Raw genomic sequence first — 26,991 nt, forward strand, 5'->3', positions numbered from 1 at the left:
AAAAAATATATACAGAAACAAATCAGATTTAGTGTTGATAGCAATTTACTTAAAATAAAATTGAAATAATTGTGCAAAACATGATTCTAATGGCAAGTCAGTTGTAGTTAAAATTTGTCGATAATGTAATATCAAATCAGCAAGCATTATACCATACCAGCTGCAAAAGGGTTTCGTTTGTTTAGAAACCTAAGCGTCGATGTAACCAATAGTACCGAAGTATTGTTATAAATACCTAACGTAATGTCCCGTTTAACACATTGAAGTACAAACATGACCTATGGATATAGAAGCGTAAACAACGAGGAAAATCGAGCCGTTTGATCTACAGATAAGTGATGCCGTATTTAATTAACGAATTCCATAGAGCTGGAGTCTCAAAATCAAATCACCCTGGGGACCGCATGAAAGCATTTTCTATGATTCAAAAGCGGCATCACCTTTGTTATCTCCCGTGACACCTTGTGACTCTAATCATTTTTTCGGGCCACATGATACAGCTTGGCGTGTTTGAGACCCCTCTCCCTGCCATAGAGGGAGGAGGGAGAGTTTCTAGTAAACATTGAAATACTTGATGAAACGGTTTATAAAACCCCCATGAAGACTGAGTAATATTAACTATTTGAAAATGACCGTAACTAGATCTACTATATTGAATGATGCTGACATGACATTATGAACTTTAGTATCATCTATACCAAATATTGTATAAGCTTTAGTAGGGGAGGGGCGGTCAAAGAGGCTGTAATGATCCAATATGAGATAACGAATGATAAGGTTAGTGATCCAAAATTCCTAATAACTACTTGTAAACATTTGCATTGGTTAACATTAAGGCTGTATCGGGTTGATCACGTGGTACTTCCTGTGTAATAATGTTTGAAAATAATTGAACAGATTATTGCTTCCCTTGCAGGAAATGTTGGTTCTCGTTTAGCATTAGTGTGCTTCGTATGTATTGTTTTAAGTGGACAGACACGTATCATGCAGAGCTAGTACTTCTTCAAAAGGACATAGTACATTTTCTATGACGAAATTAAGTCGGCATTGCTACAGTTATAGGAATTATAAATTATTGTTTCCTAAATTTATGCAAATATTGTTGCTGATGATTACAAAATTGTGATGCGTTACCTGAATGCCTGAGTATCGAATCACATGAGTATATCGGATCTTAGGAATATCAACAGCATTAGTTTCGCCCGTACATATTGTTGTACACCTCATTTCTTTCTTTATTTTGTTCTAATATCGGAGATTGTTTACGAACCTTTGGACTACCCTTATTAACTACTTTCGCATTATTGGTAGCATTTAGCCTAGCTTAACGTACTCTTTGGCTTTATTTAAATTGTTGTATCCAACTTTACTATTAAATTCCACAACCATATCCCTTGGTAAAAGGAAGATTTCTGCGACCAATATTATATAATGATTTCACTTTTAGATGTGTAATATAATTTTGAAAACTCGATATAATGTTAACTTCGGAACCGTAATCATCTCTCTTTAGTTGTAACTTGAAAATGCAACCGACTCGACATATTGTTTCCGTTCATAACTGACTATGTAAGATCCCAACTGCATATATTCAGATGCTTTGATTTGTTCTGGATACCCATTCGTTTGTGATTCCATTGTTCTCATGCCAAGAAAGTAAGTCTGACCTGTTTAATCATCATTGTCTGCCATATAGCCAAAATTCGGCAGTTCCAAATGCTCTACAGTTCTCAACAGTAGATACTCCATAGCATTATTAACATTTGTAAGAAACTACCACAAATCAAGCGTTGTTTTCCAAAAACTATTTTTTTTACTGTTATGATGGCTCATAATCGATCAAAGTATTCGTGTTTTTCTGTATGGCATTGATATATAAAGATCAAGTCTTGGTTAAAATGTGTTGACAGCTTATAGTATTAAACAAAAATGGTGCTGATCTTATCTTTTAAATAAGAAATGACAGAGACAACGTGTCTACTTTCGCGAGTCCATTTCAGTACAAACGGGCACGAATACAAAGTCAAAACAAAGGCAGAGTCTATTACAATTGGACTAGACACTGTTACTGTTGGACTATATACTGTTACTGTTGGAATATATAATGTTACATTAGGATTACAAAAACCTCCAATGTCAATGTTTCCACTAAGGTTTATGTCTACAGAAGAAGGAATATATATATATATATATATATATATATATATATATATATATATATATATATATATATATATATATATATATATATATATATATATATATATAACTTGAAAGCTATCTCTCTCTCGCTCGCTAGCTTCTAATTTCGTTTCCACTGCTGTAATGCCATTGCATTTTACAGATCATATATATTTTATATTTTGTTGATTGATCTACTATATCAGGTTTGCTCTGATGTATTTGGAACATTTTGAAAACATTTGTACCATCCACACATACGTCCTGCATTGTTTTATCTTTGATAATGATTGCAAGATTAATGTATGTGCTCTAATTTCAATTAATCTAAATCTCAAATGAAATTCTGGAAGTTCTGAGAAACAAATGCACCAAATTTACGTATCAGCATCCCGTGAAGGGTTTAATGATTTTGACTGGTCATTCATATGGCGCAAATTAATTCCTGACACATCAACTTATTTTGTGTGATCATATTTGCCTCAATCAATTTTACGCCGATGTTCAAATTGATCAAGGTAAAACATTTATCTTGGAATATGCATCATTGATGGTGTAATTGCTATATCTCCTTTGAGTGAAATCCGACATAGTCTTAAGCGTCCACAGAGCTGAATCAACGATTGTGTTCAACTCATGTCGCGTTGTTCAAAATCATTTCTTCTAGTTTGTAGTCGGTTTGATTTTATCTTCTTTTCGGCTTTTGGAGATCTAGTTTTAAACAATTGTATACTTTTTAATGTTGTTTTTCATTACTATCATAATGTCATTTATTAACTTCTCAACAGACAGTGTAGATTGTAATCGCCATAACACCTTTGACTGATGTTCCATTTTGTTTTGTACCTGTGATGATTCTGATACACTTTCTTATTTACTACCTGTTGGTTGTTAAAATAAATTCGTATATAATTCATGTTTAAGCTCATTCAGGCTCTAATTTGTCCTTCTTTCTCACATCTTTCACGTTCTAGAAACCCATTATCTTTCAAAAACTGGAAGTGTTTATGCTTTTTGATACTGCCATATGTGTAGCCTTTTTCCGCCATCTCGGTTGGAGAAATGTGCTATTGGCACATTAATTATTTGAATGGCATATGGCTTTCATCTGTTTCTCATAAGTATAACGATTTATAATATATTTCCTGTTTCACGCGCACATGAAATTGTCCGTACGACCGTTAAAAACAGAAGGCAATTATTTTTGGATGGATGTTATTTTGTAAGTCAAACAAAGAAAATTTCGTTTGCAAAACGTGCGCACTGTATCTTCTCAATTCAAGTCTTCCAGTTAGTAAACATTGTGATCGCTTTGAAAGAGTTACCTGTCGTTAATATGCCTCGATAAGGTTAGAAAGCTAACAAGTTTTCAAATATATTTGTTACTGTGAAATTTTATCTATATCAATGATTTTAAATTACGTCAAAGGGAGTTGTACCCTATCAATTTGACAATCGTCAACTGAAATGTAATTTAAGTTTGAATGCATTTTTTCCAAATTATATTCTTTAAGGTTCTGGTTCCTTCATCAAACTTAATACTGTTAGGGTTTGAATCATTACAGTTTCTTAAGAATCAATGCGCATACTACTTCTATTTGTTTTGTTCTCTTTTTAATGAAAGAGTACTTTTGTAAAGTGTATTATTACGACATCTTTGTCTAAAACTTTGTAATAGCAAAACCAACAGATTTGTAAACCTAAACAAGTACTTTGTGTTTCCAAAATACAAAATGAAAATTTAAAAAGAACTTACAATATTGTGAATTAAATCACAAACAGTCCAACCAGTCATAGTACCAGTTCAAATGAATGAACGTCTAATTAAATTCAACTGATGCTAAAAAACATTTCAACTCTGAATGTTCTAAGGTGCCTATGGGCGCCCGCGACATTAAGATTAGTGAACAGTCGTTTGATTATTCACGATAATATAATCTAAGATGTCCTTTTCTGAATTCACATTAATTACAAGTTAATGTTTCTGCACAAGAATATTATTAATGTGCATTTTGTATTTCCACTGTATAACAATTTGAATAAATGATCGCAACCAAATAAAATACTGTACAAAACTTAATATATATATATATATATATATATATATATATATATATATATATATATATATATATATATATATATATATATATATATATATATATATCCACTAAAGTTGTTAAGTGCAAGAATGAATAACTATTTTATATCAAGTAAATCATGTTAATTAAATATATAAAGCTCAGAGAAGACCCAGGCTGTAGGTACAACGTTCATTTGTAGAAACGTCTAAATTGCAAACAGGTAAATTCTGGTGCTAAAAATATAATAAAGAATGTGGTAAACATCAGATATACGTGGCTTATCCATGGAGAATACCAATGTCATTAACTCAGACCCCCCAAAAAATGTTTACCTTTATTGATAATGATCCCTTTATTTAACCCACACTCCTAGAGACAATGTTAGTTATATAGTATCTGCCTAAAAATTAAAGGTCACTGGACATGTAGAAACGGAACTTTATTTTAGAGATGGTCAAGTCCAAAACATAATGATACATATAACATTATTTTAGAGATGGTCAAATCCAAACTGCAATGATACATAAAACTTTATTTTAGGGCTGGTCAAGTCCAAGATACAGTGATACATAGAACATTGTTTTAGAGATGGTCAAGTCCAAGGTACAATGATACATATAACTTTATTTTAGAGATGGTCAAGTCCAGAAAAATGATACACAGAACATTATTTTAGAGATGGTCAAGTCCAAAATACAATGATACATATAACATACTTTTGGAAACAAGCTAGCAAACAATAAAATTAACATGCATACTACATCTCTGCCAAATTATATCCATACCAGTGGTTGTCTTGTTGAATGCAAAAAAATCTTTGTATGCCAGTGGTCATGAACGTGGATGTTCTATATGCAGATTGTTTCTCTCTTGCTTGTATTAAATGTAGGGAGACTGTTCAGTTAACATTGCTTTCAGTTAAGTGTACTCTATTTGTTTTACATCCCGCAATTTATCCCCCTGTTGGTTCTTGAATATAGAAACGCCGAGAAAACCCCCAATCTTATTGATAGAGAAGCCGAAGTTTTTTAACCTTTATACCCGTGGAAAAGTTCCGTGATGATGTTGCAGCTACGAACATTTGAAATAAGCAAAATGCCATTTGTGTTGTTCAATGTTGTTCTTCAAAATAATTAGCATTGTCTGCACATTTATTCCATCTAAATGTGTAAACAAACATGCAATATATCAAGTGTATGACATTGTTACTTTCATATTAGACAGATTTAACTATTTATATCACAGCTCTGCGATTCTCTAAATTCCTAAATTCAATGCAATATCGGGTTGTGACGTGTTTTGTTTTTGTTGGTACGTGAATAATTTTAAATTATTATGCCGTTTTGCTTCACTAAATATCTTCATTGTTTGACTGATCATATACTCTTTTCACCATTTTATAAAGTACTAAAGACTGAGTGGTATGTTAATTATTTTATATGTATGATCGAGTTAGTTTGTATTCTTTCTTTTAGCGTTCCATGTACTTTTATAGGATGTATTAAAATAAGCATAGGAGTGGTCTATTGACTTTTAATTTGTATTAAGTTTCCAAATCCTTATACGGGATATAATCACGAGTATATGTGTATTGCTCGCAATCGGTTTCACTTTGCAAAATGCTCAACCTCGAGCTGTTTTACAATCAGGATATAATTTAGCCATGGATATGAGCATTCGTCCGTAGTAACACTCGCACGACAACCAAGTAATTAAGTCGAATCTAATGCATACTATTTGCAGTTATTGTTATTGTTTTGTTTGTGCAGAGGATCCTGTGAGACAGCTTTATTATATTATCACGTATAATCTTGCCTCATATAACAAGGATGTTGTCAATAACAACAATAATACGTATTCATGTATATATACATGCATATACAAACATTGTGATAAGATATGAATACATGTTGTCAGGTGGAAATTTACGTGGGTCCATCTTCATTCGGAACCTAATTTTCACGGAAAAAAGGACACTGAAGAAAAATAATGGAAATAGTGGTACCTTCCTGATATTCTTTATTTGACTTAGGGATGTCAGTTTTGGCTTGATGCTTAATTTGTACTAATATATACTCATCTTCAGCCAAAAATGATTTAATTCTTTTTGATGTGTTACATCGTTTGATAAATAAATACTGGTCATTCAATCGTAATAGAAATAACACAATAAGAGTTTGTTACATTTTAACAGCCGAACAAAATCAGCTCACAGATTCTAAGACCGATTATATTGAAACATTCAGTACTTTGAATGTTTCATCACTTTAGTCGTCTCTCTTTTTTCTTGGGTACAGGTGTGTTCCTCCGGGAAGGTTCGGGCATATTCATCAAACCAAGCATACGAGTACTGCATATACACCTCTTTGTAATTTGCAAATGAATGCACTCTCCACCTTTATCTCTACACGTTCCTGATGAGCTCTGTCGGTCAATACAACGCCTCCAACGGTATCTGCATGTAGGCCATTCCTTCGCGGCAGAAAGAAGACAAATTGATAAATAAAGAGCGGCTTTCATAATTTGCAACCCCATCGTGACTTGAGACCTAAAATGAAAGCAGCTAGAAAATAAACATGTAAAACGATGAATGTATGGAAAGACAATTGATACCTAACACGCATACTCTTATCAGTGCAAGACAAATTACGTTCTTGTGGTGGAGATGTGATCGTACGCCTGCCAATCAGATTCCACCAAGTTAGTTCTTATGTGGGATGATATTATCTTCGCACCAGTGGCTTTGTCATCGCTCCCGGTAACTGAGTGTACGAGAAATAAGAATATAATAGCACGACAAAAATAATCTAAATGTGAGTGATCATTTAGGTACCTCATATCCCATAATTCTTACGATCATTAAGATATACAAGATTTTAGGTCATATTTGCACAAATATACGAATAAAAACGGTGGAGACAATGAGAATATATAAATTGTCTGTATAGGTATCGTATATTGCAACTGCATTTATGTTTCAACACTAGAGAGGGGTCATTTCCCACGGTTTTAGGCTGTTCCGGTATTCTTGCATGTCCTGGTTAAGCTCGTACTTCTAAGAGCAAACGTTTTGCAGGTCATATGTGCATATATACGAACGTAACAAGGGAATGAAAGAAAACTTGAGAATGACCCCTCTTTGGTGAAGAAATCGACATGCAGTTGCAATTTATCATACGTATACTGACACGGTATATATATATATATATATATATATATATATATATATATATATATATAAAGGACTCACATTGCTCATTCAGTACCCATAGTAAATCTATGCAAACACCATGATGTTACAAATTCAAAAACTTTATTTTTCTGAGTACTTATGAAAAGGATTTGAGCCGCGGCATTTTCTGCACCTAAATGTGTTTGAAACATGTGCTTTCAATAATGCTTTAAAGGGTCAGGTACTAATTTCAGTAATGAGCATTCCAAACTCAAAAAATTAAATCAATAGAACAATGTCTGTGTTTTTTTTTTCTTCAGATACAACTAGGATAAACTCTCAAAAGACCCTTTTCCTTAAAAAATAACTTGCATGTTAACCAGTCCTGGCCAGCGAAACCCAAATATACTCTATTTTATGTTCACCCATTTCCAGACTGGTTCCCATTTTTCCATATAATTTGTACCGGTTGTCCGTAATATATCCTGAATATAAACGTAATATGGGTACAAGCGAGTTAGATGACATATTGCAGTTCAATCTTTGAAACAAATAAATTTAATCACATCTATGAGTTTTTTAATGCTCAAGTCACTAAAGTACGCATGGTCACACATATTACTTGTATCTAAATTCAGAAGGTCCATATCAATGCGCTGATTCGTAGAGCACACATTCTTCCCGTCACAAAACCTCATTTTCGACAAAACTCCTTCCGGTCAACGCAATATATCCTCTCTACAATATAAGAGCAGTACAACGCCAACATAAATATGTGTATTTACTGATGACATAGCAGATCAGTCATGAATAAGCTTGCCTTCTGAATCAAAATCGATATTCACAGCAAGCGATTGAATCGGTACGACACTATTCTGACTTTAAACTATCCAAATATACGAGATAAGCATCCTGCAGGTATATATTTAAGTGGTCATCAGAGACGTTGAGGATGACATACTTGGCAAATGTATGGAGAGATAAAAAAAAATGGTAATTGATCAGATACTATGCATTTTAATAAGGTTTAATGCTAATCATGATCTTCCCCAAGGGAAGACATCACATTCCAAAACGATTCATTTACGGTCGACGAAAAATGAAAAATTAAACTGTTCACACGTTTGATTGGCAGAGGAAAGCTATACAAAAATTAAATAATGGAGACAAAGTCAGACTACAAACTGGATCTAACACCATCTGTTTTGTGTTGGGGTGAGAACCGCAAACATTTATTTAAAAAAATCAATAAAAAAAGTGATTTGACTTAATTATAGGCTCAGGCCAAAGGATGTTAACTAATTGTATCGAGAAACAATGCCGTCGAAGATCTCGAATACAATATACACTAAATTATATCCTATGAGAAGTTAGACACGTATGCGTAGTAACGTGATTGTATAACGAAAATGCTGTTGGGTGATACCATTAAATATATACAAGAACAAGAACAACAATAACAACAATTACAGCAACAACAACTACTACTACTATAATAAGCTGAAACACAAAAATGATAGTTCATACAATTAGTTAAAAAGTAATTATATTGAATACGTTTTCGTAAAGATTTGTAATTTTGATAAGACTGCACCTGGAGTTTGTTTAAGTTTTAAAAGTTGCATATTTAGAGAATTCGGTATGAGTTCTTACTTGCAGAATCAGTGAGAGTTCCATATTTGTACATTCTATTTGGTTCATCCTGGGTTGAACTCTATAGTTTTCGAGAGCGTTTCAATCGAGGGTTCTAGACATGTCCGAAGCCTCGACAGTGCATCCATTGTATCCATACATATACATACAATATGTACATAAAATTACAATGCCAACGGGTGTAAGAACAATCTATCAGTTTTGCGGTGGATGAGCGATTGGCATTCCGGCCTGAAGATCAGATTGTTAGGAGCTCAAATCGTGCCAAGAACAGGCTGTGCCGCCTGCTCCGTTCCCGCTTGGACATGACTCTTCACTTCGACATAAACTTTGATATGCTTAAGTACCTTTGAAATAAAACCAAATTAAACCAATTTACTTTAAATTCAAATATACTGTATTCCGAAAAATTACCACATTCGAGTAAACGTTGACAGCATTTTCAGCCATATTTTCTATTGTTGACTCATATGATAAAGAACCAAAAATAAAAGTAACAAAAACAAAATCTTTGAAAATGAGGATTTTGACGATGATGTCAGTAGTGCAGCGTTATTGATGCCAAGGTAGTGAGATACGTAACGTGTAAATTTTAAGAGCTAAACAGTGGATTATATTTCATTTGTATTTCAATGTCACGAAAATGAAAATCTTTATATTGTTTACATGATTTGGAAAGCATTAAAGTTGTGATTACGATTTTTACAACAACATCATATATGCCAGAATATGAAATGTTACAAATCATATTTGGCATACGAATAAAACATGCGTTCTTCTCCATAGAGAATATCTGCAAAACTTCTTATCAAATTTTAACATAAATGCAAATGATAGCTCACAGTGCAAAGCAGACTTCATTGGGGGATTGAAATGATTAGAAATCGACTACGTGGATCGGATGGTGTCCATTAGTTAACGTTCGTTCATTTTTCAAGTGGTACATAGACAATACATTTTGATCTCCACGTGAAGGTGGAGAGTATATTAAATCGGAAAAGCATTTAAACTATTTTTACGCATAACTATAAAAAAAAATTACAAAAACTTAAATACACCTGACTCACACGTCCTCCCTCCAACAAAAAAAATAAAATAAAAGCAAGAGTACACTACAAAGCTAACACAAATGTGGAACGCTAAATTATTGCCTCATGTCGGGGAAGAGAGGGGATACATTTTTCCTACAGCAGGTTAAGTTTGGTAACGTGCCAATCACAGAAACGTACAGCCTTGCATCGATAATGTGTTTCTTATGCAAACTTCAGCAAGTGTATGTTTGCATACAGATGCATGTAATATAAATTCTAAATTGCGATCAGAAAAGTTTAATAAAAACACAACAAACTAATTATTTTGATTCTAACTGGGGTTGAGTGGACAGGATTTGCGTCTACAGAATCTCCGCAATATTTTTAATTAGGAGTCATTACTCATGCTAACGGATTTGACTCAGACGAATTTATGTTTAATGCGCTTATATTTCAGTCATTTAGTGTTGGTACATACGTGGACGTGTTTTTAATTCTTGGTTTATTTTTGGACTTAATTGTAATACCGCAAGTTCCCTTTTCTTACTTTTCACCTAGTATTTAGGGAAATAAATTATTTGTTTAATTTTACAAAGCTTGTTGTCTTTACTCTTTTCTGTTACTTTTTTCAAGAAAATAGACTCGTAACTATTTTTTGGAGAGGATATCCTATCCGTGCACTAATTATCCTACGATAAAGAATTTCATTTCGCCCAAAAAATATATTTAAAGTATTCGACCAAAACATTTCCCAACTCGTTCACCATTTTCTGCGCGAACAAAAATTATAGTACTCCAAGAATATTTTTGAATAGCTTTTTGTCAGCAGATCATAAACAAAGTAGTGTTATTGTAGTTTCTTGTTATTTCTTTCCTAAACAAATTTTTACTCATTGTTCTCCAGCTACATCTCCTCACCACGCGCGAATAAGTTGATTTTTCCAGTCGTGTATTCCCAAGGGATTTGATTCAAGCGTACTATGGGTCTCAAAAGCAGATCACAAACACCTCTCTGATGGCAACATCGCTTGCCCACTTCCGTCAGTTCGAGAAATAACGGCGCAAGACTCGATTTTGACGTTGTCTTCTTCGGCTGCTATAATGTGGAATCGGAACGAAAGTAATACAGAATATTGGTGGCGCCCTACAGTTCATGTTTTTCATAGGGTTAGATTTTTAAACATGGAGAATTTCCCCCGTTTTCGTCACTGGTTATAATGGCTATTTAAAAGGAGCTCTGACTATGTTAGGTCTTGTTAAACGAACTTTTAATTCCCTATATATTGGAGTATGATATATGGGTGTAATACGGGTTTTAACGTATAGATCTTGGTCTTACTTCAGAATTGCAAAACCCGCTAGCTTCGCTTGGTCGTGTTCACTTCCTGGACATCAGGGGTAAATCGTAAAAAAGAACCGATAACTTTTTTATATATTTAATATATTTAGTTACTCATTCATTTCACTTTCAGAGGCTGTTATTGTCTATTGTGGAAAAATTTGTTTTCTCTATTTTAATAACTGCTGAAGATAATGTGCTTTAGAATAATTCAGACTAATTTTCTGAGCGCATTGGAACAGTTATTTTCGTTAGCTGTTGGCTTTGATCATGTACAATTTCCACAAGTACAATGTAAAAATAATGTTTTGCAACCGTACACGAAGGTAACATAGAAGTAGGCTAACATTCTCTCCACTGTGCATGCTGCAAATTTAAAAACCAGCCACTCTCCCAGAAGTTAAATATATCTGTACAGCGCCGCCACTGTTATCCGATGGCTCTTCTCGACTTCATGGATACGGCCGAGAAATAGACTTTAGGTGATTCAACAGAAGCCCAATCACAAGTAACATTTTAGAAACAGATGGTTTCTCCAAAAACATTTAACAGCCTTCGTAGGTATAATAGATGATGATTTAATTTTATTGCTTAACAGATGTTTAAATTTTGAATCGTTTACTTAAAGTAAGTATAAAAAAAAATAAAAATTTAAAGTTCAATCAACGTGAATGACAAATCTGGAGGGTATTCACGGAAAAGGTAAAATGATCAGGAGGAACCTACACATACATAAGAGTGTCGTGATGTTATTTTGTACTTTTACATAATGAACATGATTACAAGAATCTCTTCTTGCGCCATCCGTCCAGCTTGGACATGGGGTTGAAATGCTTTAGTAGAATCTACAATGACTAAACTTTGAAGTAGCTACCAAACTTTGAAGTGGCTACCAAACTTTGATGTGGCTACCAAACTTAAACCAGTGTGTCTTTAAAATAAAGGATGCATATCAAAGATTCCATTAAGAAAGATGCCTCAAAAGTAAAACATGAAGTTTCAAGTTAAATAAGCATTACTACCGAATCAACCACATAACAAATATATAATTATGAAATGAATCAACGCAACAATTATACTAAACAATCCCTAGTAGCAGAGATGATGAAATATAGAAGTTAATTGTAACGGGTTGTTCCTGTGTCAATGGCATCCTTGTACACCTTGACCGATTTTGTGAATGTTTACAGACAGTAAACTAAACTATACCGATTGCACATGACTTAATTTTAGCATTATATAAACTGAGTGTAATGGGGAGACATTTTTTAATTTAAATTAGCACATATTTCAAATAAATGTTTGCATGTATGAATTTGATGATTATAATGCATTATTAGGAAACACTAGTTTAAACAGTGGAAATGAAGAGCAATCCTACGCATGCGAGTTGGACGCCGAAAAATGAAAACATTTACAAATATGCATGGTGGATAGAGAGAGAGTTAGAAAGAAAAAACAACAGAGAGAGAGATTATGTTACCAGTTTCAGTGTCAGTGCAGTGTGAGCTGCTATATGTGAGAGAATGCAATTGCAGATTGAAAACAGCAGTATTAAATAAACTAATGTGGTAAACATATTTATCATTGTCCTTGACATTTGAAACTGTAATGGTAACGTTCTGACTCAGACTCGTATCTCAGTTTTCTCATGGATGTTTAACCTTCATTAACAGCTCGCAGATGGGGGATATATATTTAGATTTTAATGCGAATTATTTGTTTCCATCTGTATTAATTTTACTCAAAAACAGGCAAACAATTTCGTTATGCCCTGGACTAAACTGATTATCCAATTCATATATGTACATTTAATTTTTTCATGTAAATATAAAATTGGGGAATATATGATGCTTGTCAACCAGCAACGTTATGAAAACTTGAACAGTAAAATCACAGTGATGCATGAACTATAAATCAATTTCAAAACGTGTATAAGTAATAAAATGAATTCAGGCATCAGATAGCTATTACTTTACGCTGTGAAAACAGAACCATGCGTTCCAGAAATTAAAGTTTAAGGAGGGGCGGCATATATCTTCAAGTGCCTTCTCACAGACCCGCCCCCCCCCCCCCCCCGCGCGTCAGGTCCAGATCTCAAGATTTGTTATCGAATTCAACACAGTAGTGTTCATCGGAATTTTAGAGCACACTTATTTTAGAAGGATATTAATTTCTCACATATCTACAGTATAATAAAAAACTATACATGCATACATATATACATACATACATACATACATAGGTTTATGCTATGAGAAAATACGAAATTAAGTAGGGCATGCAAGCAAACTGGAATAGCCAACAGCCTTGAGTAGAAACTACGCCTTAGAAAAAAATCTGCTGCTGTTACAGTGATGCAGATGCTATACATGAAATGTATATAAAGCTTTGAAATAAATTAACTATGAATAAATTGATGGATATGACTGAGTTAGATAATGAATTTCATCTCAATATTCTAAATGATATACTATAATCTCATTTATGAGTTGTTTTTAAAAAAATCAACAACTTAGGACTAAAAGCATTCATGTCAGCCTCGTCAAAGTAGTTACTGGTATTTTAACCCAGCATGTTCTTGATCTTGCTTTGATAGTAGCATAGCACACATTCTCTGCATTCGCTTCCATATAATGTATTGAGGTCAACGCTTACAGCTTCCTCAGTTGCAATTCCGCCTTGGATGCGTGAGGTCGCGGATACTAACCCTGGCCGATTCATGTCAAAGACTTATAAAAATGGTACTAGCAGCTGCCTCGGTAGGGCATCAGCGCTACGAATGTAGTGTTAGGACTGGTGGACCTGGTGTCAGGATAATGTGACTAGGTAGAACATCATGCTACATGTCTTCGGTATGATGACCCAGGGTTAGACATCGTTATCAGCTGCCACACTACACACTGGAGAGATAGCACCGAAAATTTGTAAAAGTTACATTATAAGTCCAAATCACACACACACTCACACAATCAGACATATATGTTGTATTTTGTGTCTTGTGAGGATTTCAATCAAACGAAGTTGATCGGTTCAGAAGTATTTTTATTGGACATATATCAGGTTGCTTATGTTTGTGTATTATTTCAAAAGGAGACTTACATAAGGTCTTTTTATAGAACATTCGAAGTACTATTTAACTGTTCATGTCAGTACGACTCAGTATTGTGCATATTCGGTATGAAGTTGTTTTTTTTTACATTCAATGTAGTTATTTCTTTCTTGTCTATGATTCCAGGACATGGAAACTGATGGTGTTTGTCAAACCAAAGCTATCGTTAGAAAATACAAATTTAGACAGCGCAATGCTATTTTTAATGGCACTTACCCGCGTTATGCGCATGGATTAAATGCTCATATAAGGTAAACAGGGACCAGATGCAGGGGTATCGTAAACATCAGTATATGCGCATGTGAAAATCAAGTTCAAGGAGGTAGAAAGCTAGTTTGTATGGAAATGTCTTCTGTCAGAGTATAAATCCGGATTAATCACAATGGTTCCGAATTTAGGAAATGGTTTTACGTCCAAAGAAAGAGTTGTTTAGGCAACCATGCATTTAATTAAAGCATAGATGATAATGATGATACTGGCGTCGACGATGTTGTTTATGTTTGATCGCATTGATAATAAAGGAACACACCTTAAATGTTTGCACGGGTCTTAATTGTGTAATGTTATAATTCATATCCTATCTGTATTACACATATTGCAAATGTGCAGGCTCAATAGAACAAAGTCAATTTTCTTTCGATATGAGCACATTTCTAAGCTACTGCACAAACATAACAAGATGGAAACGTGTATCAAACGATGCATAAATTGCTATTTCAAAGTCAGTAACGATATTTATTAATACAAAGCGATATAACTTACTGTATAATAGTGATTCTATCCTGTACGCTACTGACTGCAGATTTAGCAACACAGTTCAAAATAGACGTAATTGGGGAAAACGAAATGATTAGGAATGGACTAATTGGATCAGGTGGTGTCCATTAGTCAACTTTCATTTATTATATATGTTGATGTCAATGTACCAAAACTAAAACACCGATGACTAACACCTTAACCGCCCAAAATAACCCAAAGGAAGATCCGCCTCCCCATAACAAGGCAAACAATGACATAAGATTGCGCCACTAAATTATTGCCTGATGTCGGTGTAGACAACGTTCAATCACAGACCCTTGCCGACATGATCATGTATGTGTATTGAATGTAGCCACCAGCAAGCCTATGCTGACAAATTATAAATTATGACAAGAATGTTTCAAAACCTCTTTCGAATTCTCATTCTTAGAAGGATGACAGTATCTAAACTGGAAAATATTCTCAATAATTTTAATTGGGAGTCATAAACAATGTTTCAAGATTTACTTCACTCAGATTTATGTTAATAATGGAAGATAAGTTTCGATAGTACTTACTTCGTGTCCCAAAGTGAAGTGAGGTATACGATTAGTGCAAGGCAACATATTCATAGCAAACTGAGGTATACGATTAGTGCCAGGCAACATATTCATTGCAAACTGAGGTATACGATTAGTGCCAGGCAACATATTCATTGCAAACTGAGGTATACGATTAGTGCAAGGCAACATATTCATTGCAAACTGAGGTATACGATTAGTGCCAGGCAACATATTCATTGCAAACTGAGGTATACGATTAGTGCCAGGCAACATATTCATTGCAAACTGAGGTATACGATTAGTGCCAGGCAACATATTCATTGCAAACTGAGAAGATATCCTACCTCTACTGATACTCATTTCCTATGGCCCGATAAATATATTTACGACACATAGCGGCCACACCATTCCTAACTTGTTTACTAGAATACCCCTTTCATGTGCGATTCAATGCAGGGACCGAGTTCTTATGGTTCAATTTTAGTGTAAAATAGACCTTTTTCCTGGATGAGAAAAGTGCATAATATGACTAGAGCTGTTTGCGATTCTTTTCCTTCTAAATAAATAGCTACTAGCCCTTATTTGTGTGCGTCTCATCACAAAGCGCGAAAGAGTGAATATATCGAGCCCTATTTACGCAAGGGTAGCGACTCAATGTTATTGTGCCTCTAAAGGTAACTGACACATCTATTTGATGGGAAGAGTGTTCGGTCGTTTCGATCAAGTTGAGAAATAACTTAGAAGCAGTTATAGGATTGATTTTCATGCGTTTGGTAATTATCCACCGGCGGAGTTCTCTACGTATAGTATGACAAAAAGAGCCACCAAGACTCGATTGAGCTTTACGGTATAAAATGTTTTCTTTCGCAGCGCATTAAACATGTTTCTTTCTCGACTTAACAAATTCTTAACAAATTTAGAATTCAAGAATTACAGTAAATCTTTAGAAAGATAAACACTGGTAACACGATTTAACCATAAGTTTACAGGATAGTAGTTAAGTGGGATACTATAGCGACAATGGGAATTAGCATTACAGACCCCCCTTGGGAACATATAGCGACAAGGGAAATTTAACATGGAGAAAAATCGTGGGAACATATAGCGACAAAGGAAATTAACATGGAGAAAAATCGTGGGAACATATAGCGACAAGGGGAATTTAACATGGGGAATAGAGTTTGGGCTTGTCTAGCGACAAGGGGAATTGAATATGGGATTTTTTTTTTTTTTAAAAAATTTTTTAAAAAAAGGGTAGGCAAATGAAAAGCCATTCTCTTTTCGAGAAATATGCCTGGCCCTGAAAAGGGCCTTTGGGTTTTTCTTCTTCTTCTTCTTCTTTTAACTTCTTAACTTCTTCCACCATCCTCTTATTTTGTCCATCATTCCTTTCTTCTTCTTTTTTCTGTTTCCGGCAGCCAGTCCGGGTGGCCCATGGCCCGGAACTTCTCTTGGATTTTCATTCAGTTTGTGTTCAGTTTTTCTAGTTCATCCTTTTTTTTCTTCTATTTTCTTCTTCTTTTCTTTCTTTTGACCACTTTTCTTTGATCTTCTTGACCTCTTCGGTCAGCACATTCCTCATTACTTCTTCCGCTTTCTTAAGTTTTTCTAACCCCCACTTCGCGAAACACCAATCTGTCCATCCTACAATGTCTTGTAGAAAGCACATTGCACCCGTCACATGAACTATCGCTTCTTTTAACTTACCCACTTTCACATACGGTGGGTTAATTAAACCTCTGATTTTCTTCTCCTCATCCTCTATCATTTCTTTTACGATATTTACGGCTAAGTGGAGGCTGTTTACTTGTCTTGAGACGAAGTCTTTTGTCACTGCATACCTCCATTCCTGTTCAACCCTTTCTGCTACACGCAATCCATCCACCATCCAATACCAACTTTCCATAAGATCGTTGTATAAAGCTGAAGCTGCTGGCATCTTCTTGTTTGCTTATTCCGTAGAATGGGCTCCAATGGCCAACACTGTTAGTTTTATACTGAAAGTGCGGACGTGAAGGAAAACATCCCCCTAAAAACATAAAATTGATCTTACCTAGATCATGACCTAACAACGCGCGGACGTGAAGGAAAACATCCCCCTACTTTCTCATTTCATATAAAAAAACCCTAACTATACTCTCCACGTACGCTAAGACACAATAAAGAAACCCATAATCTACTATTCACACAAACTTTCTTGATCAGTTACAAACACAAACACACAAACACATACACTCGCACTATCAATAAAGAGTTAGTGTTTATATTCACACTACTCTACCTACCCACATTGGCAAATATATCGTTATTTCTTTTCTAGAGTATTGGGGTAGCCCTGAAAAGGGCTGTTTTTTGTTTGGAACTTCATGGACACCTGGTTAATGGGGGCACCTTCCAGGCCTGGCGCCGCATACACATCTTGTCCCCCAGTTACATTTTACGTTTTGGGGGAGAGAGCAGAGGCAGGATATGTGGCTTCAGGATCCCAATTTTGGCTCTCTGGGATTCTGAAATTTCTTCTTCTTCTCTCCTTTTCCTCCTCCTCCTCTTCTTCTTCTTTCTTTCTTCTCTCCTCCTCTTCTTTATATTTTCTCTCCTCCTCTTCTTTATTTCTTCTTTCCTCCTCCTCTCTTATCCTTCCGTCTTCCACAATGGCTTCCGCGGCCAGTTCATTCAACAGGCGCCTGGCATATTCCAGATGCACATGAAGTTCCAACATTTTAGCCAATCTCGTGTTCATTCTTCTGGTGGTGGTGTTGATCAATCAACAAGGGTAGCTAGACTGCCGAGCGAGTTTCAATTTATACTGAAAGCGCGGACGTGAAGGAAAACATCCCCCTAAAAACATAAAATTCAACTTACCTAGATCATGACCAAAAAAAAAAAAACAACGCGCGGACCTAAAAGAAACACTCACTCACTTTTTTATACTTCCCATTCCTATCTTAAATTTTTTTTTTCATCAATCACTTTAATAGACTATCAACATACTCAAATCAATCTAACCCCAAATCTACTCTCCCACACCTCAAACACCAAAAAACCATCATTTTAATTTACTATCCATACCAAAGTACGTGATCACTTACAAACACAAACACACAAACACATACCCTCACATTTTTTAAAAAAAGAGTTAGTGTTTATATTCACACTCTCTACTTACACACATTGGCAAATGGATCGTTATTTCTTTTCTAGAGTATTGGGGTAGCCCTGAAAAGGGCTGTTTTTTTGTTTGCTATAGCATTCTTTTTTTAGTTTCTAAGAATGCGATGTCCTCTGATTATAGACTTTCTGGCAATAGGTCTGCTTCTTCGGAAAGAGAAGAAGAACTATTTGGTGTCGATACGACAATCGACAAAGCCTCTGTCAGGTTCAGGTTGCTGCTGCTGCTGCTGCTGTTGTTGTTATTGCTGTTGCTGCTGCTGTCTCTGAAGTCTGTACTTCTCTGTCCATTCTTCTTTCTCCCTGTTCACTTCTTCTCTGAAGAGCTCTTCTATCAGGTCTTCAGTGACTTTTAGCAGTCTCACGTTCTCTATTTCTTCTGGCTTCGGTATCAGACTGTGTCTGACCCTATGCAAATTCACATAGGCTTCGTTGAGCTTAGCTAGTTTTGAGCACATCTTCGTAGGAGGATGAGTCGACAATGGATGGTTCTTATAGTGAAAGCGCGGACGTGAAGGAAAACATCCCCACACGGTTTTCGAGTCGTAACGTTCAATTAGTGTTATGAGAGGGATAGTAAGAAATGAAAGAGCATCAATCCAACATTTTTATAGCTAAACAAACCACAAAGGCATTTTTTTAAAACACAACATTTTTTTATTCAAAAATCACTTAACACTAACAAACAACTCTAACATTTTTAACAATAATCCAACAATATAACATCAAACATTTTGTTTCAAATGATAAACATTTTTTTCCAACTCACACATTATTTTGGATAAGGCTGACAACGTTGTGAATGAAATTGTGATTTCCACTGTTGGAAATCATTAGGCCATTGATGGACACTACGTTTCCTAGCTTGAGACAAAAGATAAGCATAATGGTCACAAAACCATTTATCTACTTTCACATCGTTTCTATTAGAAGAACGAGGATCAAAATGAGTTACTAAATGTTCTAAGGAATAGCCCAGGCTGCGATGATGCAGAAAATACACACAGTACTGTCCACACACCAAGGAATCTGTGCCTTGTAATTTCACGTTATTGAATCGGGTAGTCTGAGCATTTCTTCTCATAAAGTCAATGATATCGTCTTCCAAAGGGGGCAATCCATAGGACTCAAAATATTCCACACATCCTTCTTGAGGAAAGTAGACGGCTACCCAGTGGGTTCCTGGGAGATGACTGTCGTCCGTGTTGATCACGTAAGCTTGATGGTCTTGAGGTTTGCGATGAGGGAGTTCATCTTTAGCACAGACGACAGGATTCCAAGAAGCCGTATACGAACTGTGGTTCAAAAGGTAATAAAGTTCCCAGGTATCCATTGATTTGTGTGTGTTTTTTTCTTCTTCTTCACAGGTAATAATAAGTCGTCAATTCGATCCTGACCTTTTGCTTGAAAATGTCTGACAAATAACCGTTTCTTCGTTTCGTCACCTCACTCTGATTCAGGAGAGCTTCTATACGATGGATCTCTTGAGTAGTTAATGGTGGACAAGAATGTTCACGCAAGTCTTTATACCACTGGTGCAACACGTCTTCGTCCGAGATGAGACTCCAAGCTTCGTCCAGATATTCGTCCACTTTTTCTTCTTGACTTAACATCAGGCATTTATCGTGTTGAATTTGACTAGGATGATCGTTTTGACATCCATAGCAATTTTTCTTGATCAATTCCGTCATTTTCTCGACCAAGTGTTTGGCAAAACAGGAGACTAAATGGGCTTCTTGTTCTGGCCATCTCGACTTCATCATGATCACTTCTTCTTCTTCCACAGTCTTCTCACATTTCATGTCCAAAGTTTCTCCACTAGGTAAAGAGGGATAACAGTCTTCCATGGCTTCTAGTAATCTAGAATGACTTCTCTCAAACTGTTGATTTATATGGTATTATCGAATTCGGCATACAGGATGACGTTCACTGTCTCGTCCAGTGGCTTTTTAAACTGAAGTTCCACACGAATCTGACCTGATTTTATAGGGTGGAAATGTCCCTCGTCGCTGCCTTGGTCTGGAGTGAAATCGAAAGCCCACAAAGCATAACCTCCTGCATAATCATCGTACGTAATGCCGTGACTGGTGTTGGTTCCTAACTGTCCCGTGGCTTCGTACAGGGACAAGTACGATCTCAAGTAATTCTTCTTCTCAAAGTCAGGTCCGAAAGGTCGGGTACACAAGGTCTTGCCATCGCGACTGACTTCGATCGTGGACACGTCAAAGTGTTGAAAGTGGAAAGGATTTTCAGCGAAGGCTCCGTTGAAGGCTGTATTCAAGACCATACCAAGGATTAAACGTTTGGGTAACTGTCCTTGGAATAGATGATCTTCGATCATGGATCGCTGTCCCTTGGGAATAGTGAAGGTTTTCACTTCCACGCGACGTATCGGATACTTGGCGGTCGTTCTGCTTAACGTCTGACTGATGTCGTTTCCCACTTTGGGTAGCACTTCCACGCGTCGTACGTAGAGTTTGGCCTCCTCGATTTTGCTTTTAGGAGTGCCAGTCTTAGTAGCATCAATATTAGCCAACAAATGGAAAGCGGTACTGCTGCGATTCAGTCTCAAGCGGATATTTACGCCGTTCAGCAAATATTTCTCTTGCAACCACATGTCCAAATGCAAACGATCCATCAGTTCTAAACTGTTCTTATTTAAGATTTTCTTTCGTCTTTCCTCAAAGCCGTCATTGTCTTTATCTAGTAGGTCAAACTTGGTCTCTTCGTCAGGTTCCCATAGCACACGGGCATTGAGATGAGTGTTCTTGGCATCTATTCCGTACGTCAAGAGATTTTCCAGGTAGGCACGGTAAGGGTAAGTATCCATGCTGCTGCTGACCAGTTTGTTATTCAAGTACAAGTCCACTGAGCTGAACAAGGAATGCATGAAATTGTTGACGGGAGCTATATTCTCAGTGTCTTCTACTGCACCATTATCCTTATCTAGAACTTTGACTTTCAAGTACAAGTAACTGCTATTCAGATCGATGTAATCTTCGGGTTGTCCCTTGATTTCAAACTCGATGGGAGCGGAATCGGTCAGTGAGGAGACGGGGTGAAATTCCACCCACTGGGATTCTTGCATGGTCATCATCGTGGGGGGCATGGCAAACAGATCCAGTTCCGACTTGGAACAAGCGCAAGACTCTCGGTGCATCATTTTTTTTTCTCTTTCTCAATAATCGAAAACGTCTAAGTCTCGAACGGTTCTTCTTTTCTTGGCCTTTCTAGCATGAATTCTGGTGAATGGGTGTTTTCTTCGTCGTCTCTTTCTGCCTTGTCCTTGCTGAATGCCTGACTCGGTAACGTTTAGGGCATTTATAGGTGTTTCTCGGCGACCCAAAATGTCTTTGCCCGTTTGCAGCAAGACATTTTTGCCTGCCCTCATGAAAGCTTCTTTAGGGTTTTGTTTGTCGATGATGACATTTTGGAGAAATTCTTTGCCTTGCGTCAGTGCCGCATCTTTCAAGGCGTGCAATCCGCGTGTCACCATCGGTTTCAACACCGGGGCCACCGAACCAAAAGCCGATTTTAACATATCTCCTAAACCGTGTCCTCGCTGTCGAGCAACCCCTTGATACACTGGATACATGACTTCCGAGTCGTGGGAGAACCGTTTTCGAAAATGGAGTTTCACCGTGACTTTTCCTTTGGTGAATGGAATATTTTGTCCCAAATCTCCTTTTATAGCAATGTTGACCGTGTCCAAATACGACTTGCTGACAGGCAAATAGTGAGGATGGACAAATTCGCGGTGGATGTGGTAAGTGTTTCCACCTTCTTCGTCAGCGTTCGTGGCAGAATCCACTTTGAAAGGAATGACACGCAGTAACGGTACGGAGGTGTGTCCCACCACGTTGTATTCCACCACATCGGAATACACGAACATCAAATTCAGTCCTTGGTTCAGTTCTACCGGGGCACGAAATAACTTGCTAAAAGACTCGTTATCGTAAACGGTGGGTAATTCGTTTTTCTTGAGCATGGCCATTCTCATGTCCATGTCTCCACCCAACATGTCAAACAATTCAGGACAAAATAAAATGGACAGGATTTTACTCCCGTCAAATTTCATGGAGAAGCGACGAGCTGCTTTGTGGTACTCCAGGGTGACACTTTTTCTGACACTCTCCAAAGCTTTCAGAAACACGACATTAAACTTGGAGGCTATGGTGCTGACCAAATGTTGACCACTAAAATAATAGCCTGGAGGAACGAACAAGTGATAGGTGGTGTACTTTTGATTTTGTGTGCTAGGGGTTTTTATGTTATATTTGCCATGGGTATCCAAGTACTGTTGCATTTGCTCGTCATGAACTTCCACATCAAAAACATTTTGATTTGTGAAGGACATTGAGGACTTGGGTCGGGTGAATGATTTCTACTAAAGCCACTTCCCAGTGGGCTTCGTGATCTAAGGGGATGGCCTGAGGTAATTTGGCCGTGTAACAGCACAACGTGTTGTGGGGAAACACCTCCATGGAACTGTCACTGGGTAAGGTTAAGTAAAATTGGTTTTGGTGACTCATAATTCCAGATGTTCTGTGGCTGTCCGAGGGGTTACTGGAAGTCAGAGGAGTGTCTCCGCCCAAAATGGGGTTCTGATTGTGGTTGTTGTTGGAGTGGTGACTGGTACTGGCACTGGACACAAGGTTCACGTGGTTCCCGTTGGAAGAGAATTTCAGGGAGGGATTGGGAAGCAGGTAACCGATGCAACTACTCAATAAAATGGTCCACAATTGTTTGTCTCCTTGTTGCAAACTCAAATTGGCAATGGCTGCCCCGATGACACAATACACCACGAAGATTTGGCAGAAAAAGACGATTTGCGTTTTAGGCACACGTTCTCCACACCACACCGACAAAGGTTGTTTTTGTAAATCTTGCACAGAAGAACTAGGTGAAGGAGGAGTGGTCGACGTAGCTGCGTCTGCTGTGTGAAAGGGCATGATGGTCACTTCTTTTTATAGTCGATGACTTGCGAAGCGTCGATCCAAGAATCAAAACTGGGTGGATATCCTTTCCAAAGTACTTTGACTTCTTTGACACGTCGTTTGCCCACTTTACGGGTTCTGCGTTCGAGAATGCTTTCGATGTCGTACACGTCGTCTTCTTTTTTGGTGACACGTTGTAACTCGGGCAAATAAAACGTTCCTTTGAGCACTTCTCCGTTCATGTCTTCCAATTTATAGACGGCAGGATGACGGCCATGCACTCGTCCAGTGACGCGAAACAATTCGGTCGTCCAGTTAGGTAAGTAACCTTTGTCAAAAGTGCGTTTGGTTTTGCCAATGCGCACCCAATCTCCTACGGCCAACTCTCCACTTTTCTTGGGGACAGCCCTCGTCGGGGACGTACCAAACAGGCGCTCAAACACCAACACTTCGTTGTCGGGAGTCACGTCTTGCGGGTCACGTCCGATGCTTCGATGGTAAGATTGGTTGTACGCTTGCACCAGGTGCGGTAAGATGTCGATGTACTTCAGAGTGTGGTGATGCGTAAAATATTTCCACATGCGTTCTTTCAAAGTGCGTTGAAAACGTTCCACGATGCTGGCTTTGGTTTCGGGATTCTAGGTGGTACAAAAATGAATGTCACGTTTCTTTAATTCTTTTTGGAAAGCTTGGTTCAGAAATTCGGTGCCTTTGTCCGTTTGCCATCGAAGAGGGTGACGACCGCTTTGTTTCAACACCCGTTGCAGGTCTCGTACTAACTCGCTGCTCGATTTGGAAGTCAAGGGCACGACCCGGGCAAATTTGGAAAAGACGTCGATGACACAGAACAAATATTTGTAGCCACGATTGTAGCTGGCCAAATGAGAGACATCGGCTAAATCGGCTTGCCATTGATGATCGATGCCTTCCACTTAGGTGCGACTTCTGGCAAACTTGCGTCGAATGGGTTTGTGTAAAGTGTAGGTAGCTTGTTCTTGTAACCATCGTTGTACTTGAGGTAAACGGAGACTTTTCAGTTGAGTTTTGGCAGCACGATACAATTTTTGAACTCCTGCGTAACCTGCAGGATGGGAGGGATCGTAGTAAATGCTAGCTAAGACTTTTTCCATTTTTTGTGTTTGTGTGTTAATAAGGTACCCACTCTTGGAAGAGGCTACTCTTTTTCTCTTGGGGTACTTTCTTGGATTGCAATGCTTTGCGTGTGCGACCGGCAATAGGTGTTGAAGAGGAGGAGGAGGATGTCTGAGCGGGGGATATCGGTTCTTGTTTCACTTCTGTCTTCACTTTCTTTTTCTCTTGTGATGAAGAAGGGGTGGCCATCATCTTTTTAATCCATCCAATTCTGGAGGTAGGTGGTGTTGTTAACTTGCGTACTTTTTCTGGTGGAGTTTGAAACCCTTCTTCTTCTTCTTCTTTTCCTTTTTCTGTCTTGGTCACTGGTACTGGTGGGACTGGTACTGGTACTGGTGATGGTGCTGGACTTTTCATCAAGGTCTTAAAATCTTTCAAAGTGGGTAGAGCTGTTTCGTCTAAAGCTTTCTGGTGAAAGAGTTGCAGTCGTTGCAAGAGTTGAGCATACTTTTGCGATTTTTCTGTTTCGGACAAATCTTGGCGATCCATCAAAGACTGTAATTCGTGTTGTAACTGGGACATCTCGCTCAAATTGGGATTGGGAGGTAAATGCGGGGTGCGTTGTTCTTGCCAACGATGGTATTCCATCCATCGTTTGTAAGGCACTAAAGCTAGTTTTCGTCCTTCCATGGGGTTGTGAGGGGTCGATTCTGAGATCTTGGGACTTCCGAGGGCCTTTTTATCTTGCTCCCACCAGACCTCCCAACATGGTTCCCAAGACTCCTTTCAGTATGGGGCCTAACAAGAGAGGCAAAATGCCTCCACGTTGCACTAACATCTTCTTCTTTTGACGAATGGGAATTTTCTTTCGAACCATTTGGCGAAGAACGTGACGATGTTTGCTTAAGCATTGTTTCTGGTGTTTGGACAAAGGGATCGTGCCTTTCAAAACATTCAAACAACATTCGCACACGGTATCGATGACCTCTTTGGAGGCTGATTGAATGAGTTTTTTTCGTAGAGGTGAAGAAGCTTTGGACAGGACAGATAACATGTCCCCATGTTTGACTAAACGTGGTGGTAGTCCTTTCCTTTTCTTTCCTTGGGGTTTTCTGGAGGGTGACATCTTTGAGTCTTCAGGAGCACCAAAAAACACACTGATACCCCCGACTTGGTCACAGGCCTTTTTTATACTGGAACGCGTCGCCACTGATTGTCTTTACGTCGTATCAACTTCATGACAGGCATGACACGTCGTGCAGGGGTACGCAACGGACTAAATCGAGCCAGTTCTTGCTTGGACAAATCCAGTAAACTTTGTAACATGCCCGATCTTTCTTGGAGTTTGATTTTGGGAGAAGGTACTTTGTGAGCAGCAGCCACTGCCACTAAATTGGAGGGTCCTGCCACTGGGGAAGTTCTTTTTGGGGTCATCAACGGAGAAGTTCTTGGTGTGATCAACGTCTCCAAGTACTCTTCAGTTCTTGGTGTCATCAACGGAGAAGTGGATAAACGTGAGGCTGCCGGAGACACAGTCACCGACGTGGCAGGTCGTGGTTTGCGAGTGTAAGGTTGCGTCCTGGCCGAAGTGCCTCTCTTGCGACTAGTTTTCTTCTGTGGACTTTTCTTTTTCTGAGGACTTTTTCTCTGTTTCTTTTTCTGGGGGCTTCTTTTCTTTTTCTGGGGTGGTGTCTGGTAAGAGGAGGGTCCCGCCACTGGAGAAGTTCTCCTTGGGGACTTGGTCTTTTTCTTCTTGGGGCTTCGTTGGACTTTTTTTGGGGGGATAACTTTGGGGGCATTAGGATCCCATCTTAAGAGTGAGCGAATGATGACGCCTCCTAGAGTACCGCTCCCTCCAGGTTTCAAAATGATTTGTTTTTTGGTTTGAGTGTCGATGCGGGGATCGGCCAGTTGGACCAAA

General features: G+C 37.6%; 1 long non-coding RNA gene across 2 annotated transcripts in view; it reads right to left on the minus strand.

Moving 5' to 3' along the window:
• Positions 1-6,267: 6,267 nt before the first annotated feature.
• LOC149771989 (uncharacterized) overlaps positions 6,268-26,991 on the minus strand; it is a 31,620-nt gene continuing 10,896 nt past the window's right edge. Inside the window, exons 1-2 of one of the 2 annotated variants that reach the window (XR_016418042.1) lie at positions 12,944-13,999; positions 6,268-6,813 (exon numbers count right to left, since the gene is read on the minus strand). This is a non-coding gene — a long non-coding RNA (uncharacterized LOC149771989). Of the gene's footprint in view, positions 6,814-12,943; positions 14,000-26,991 lie in introns of those variants that run through there. The other variant, XR_016418043.1, reaches the window with a different exon arrangement.

The sequence above is a fragment of the Sinohyriopsis cumingii genome, unplaced genomic scaffold, assembly GCF_028554795.1.
Source record: "Sinohyriopsis cumingii isolate HCF-2022 unplaced genomic scaffold, ASM2855479v2 utg001527l, whole genome shotgun sequence".
In the NCBI taxonomy this organism is placed as follows: Eukaryota; Metazoa; Mollusca; class Bivalvia; order Unionida; family Unionidae; genus Sinohyriopsis; species Sinohyriopsis cumingii.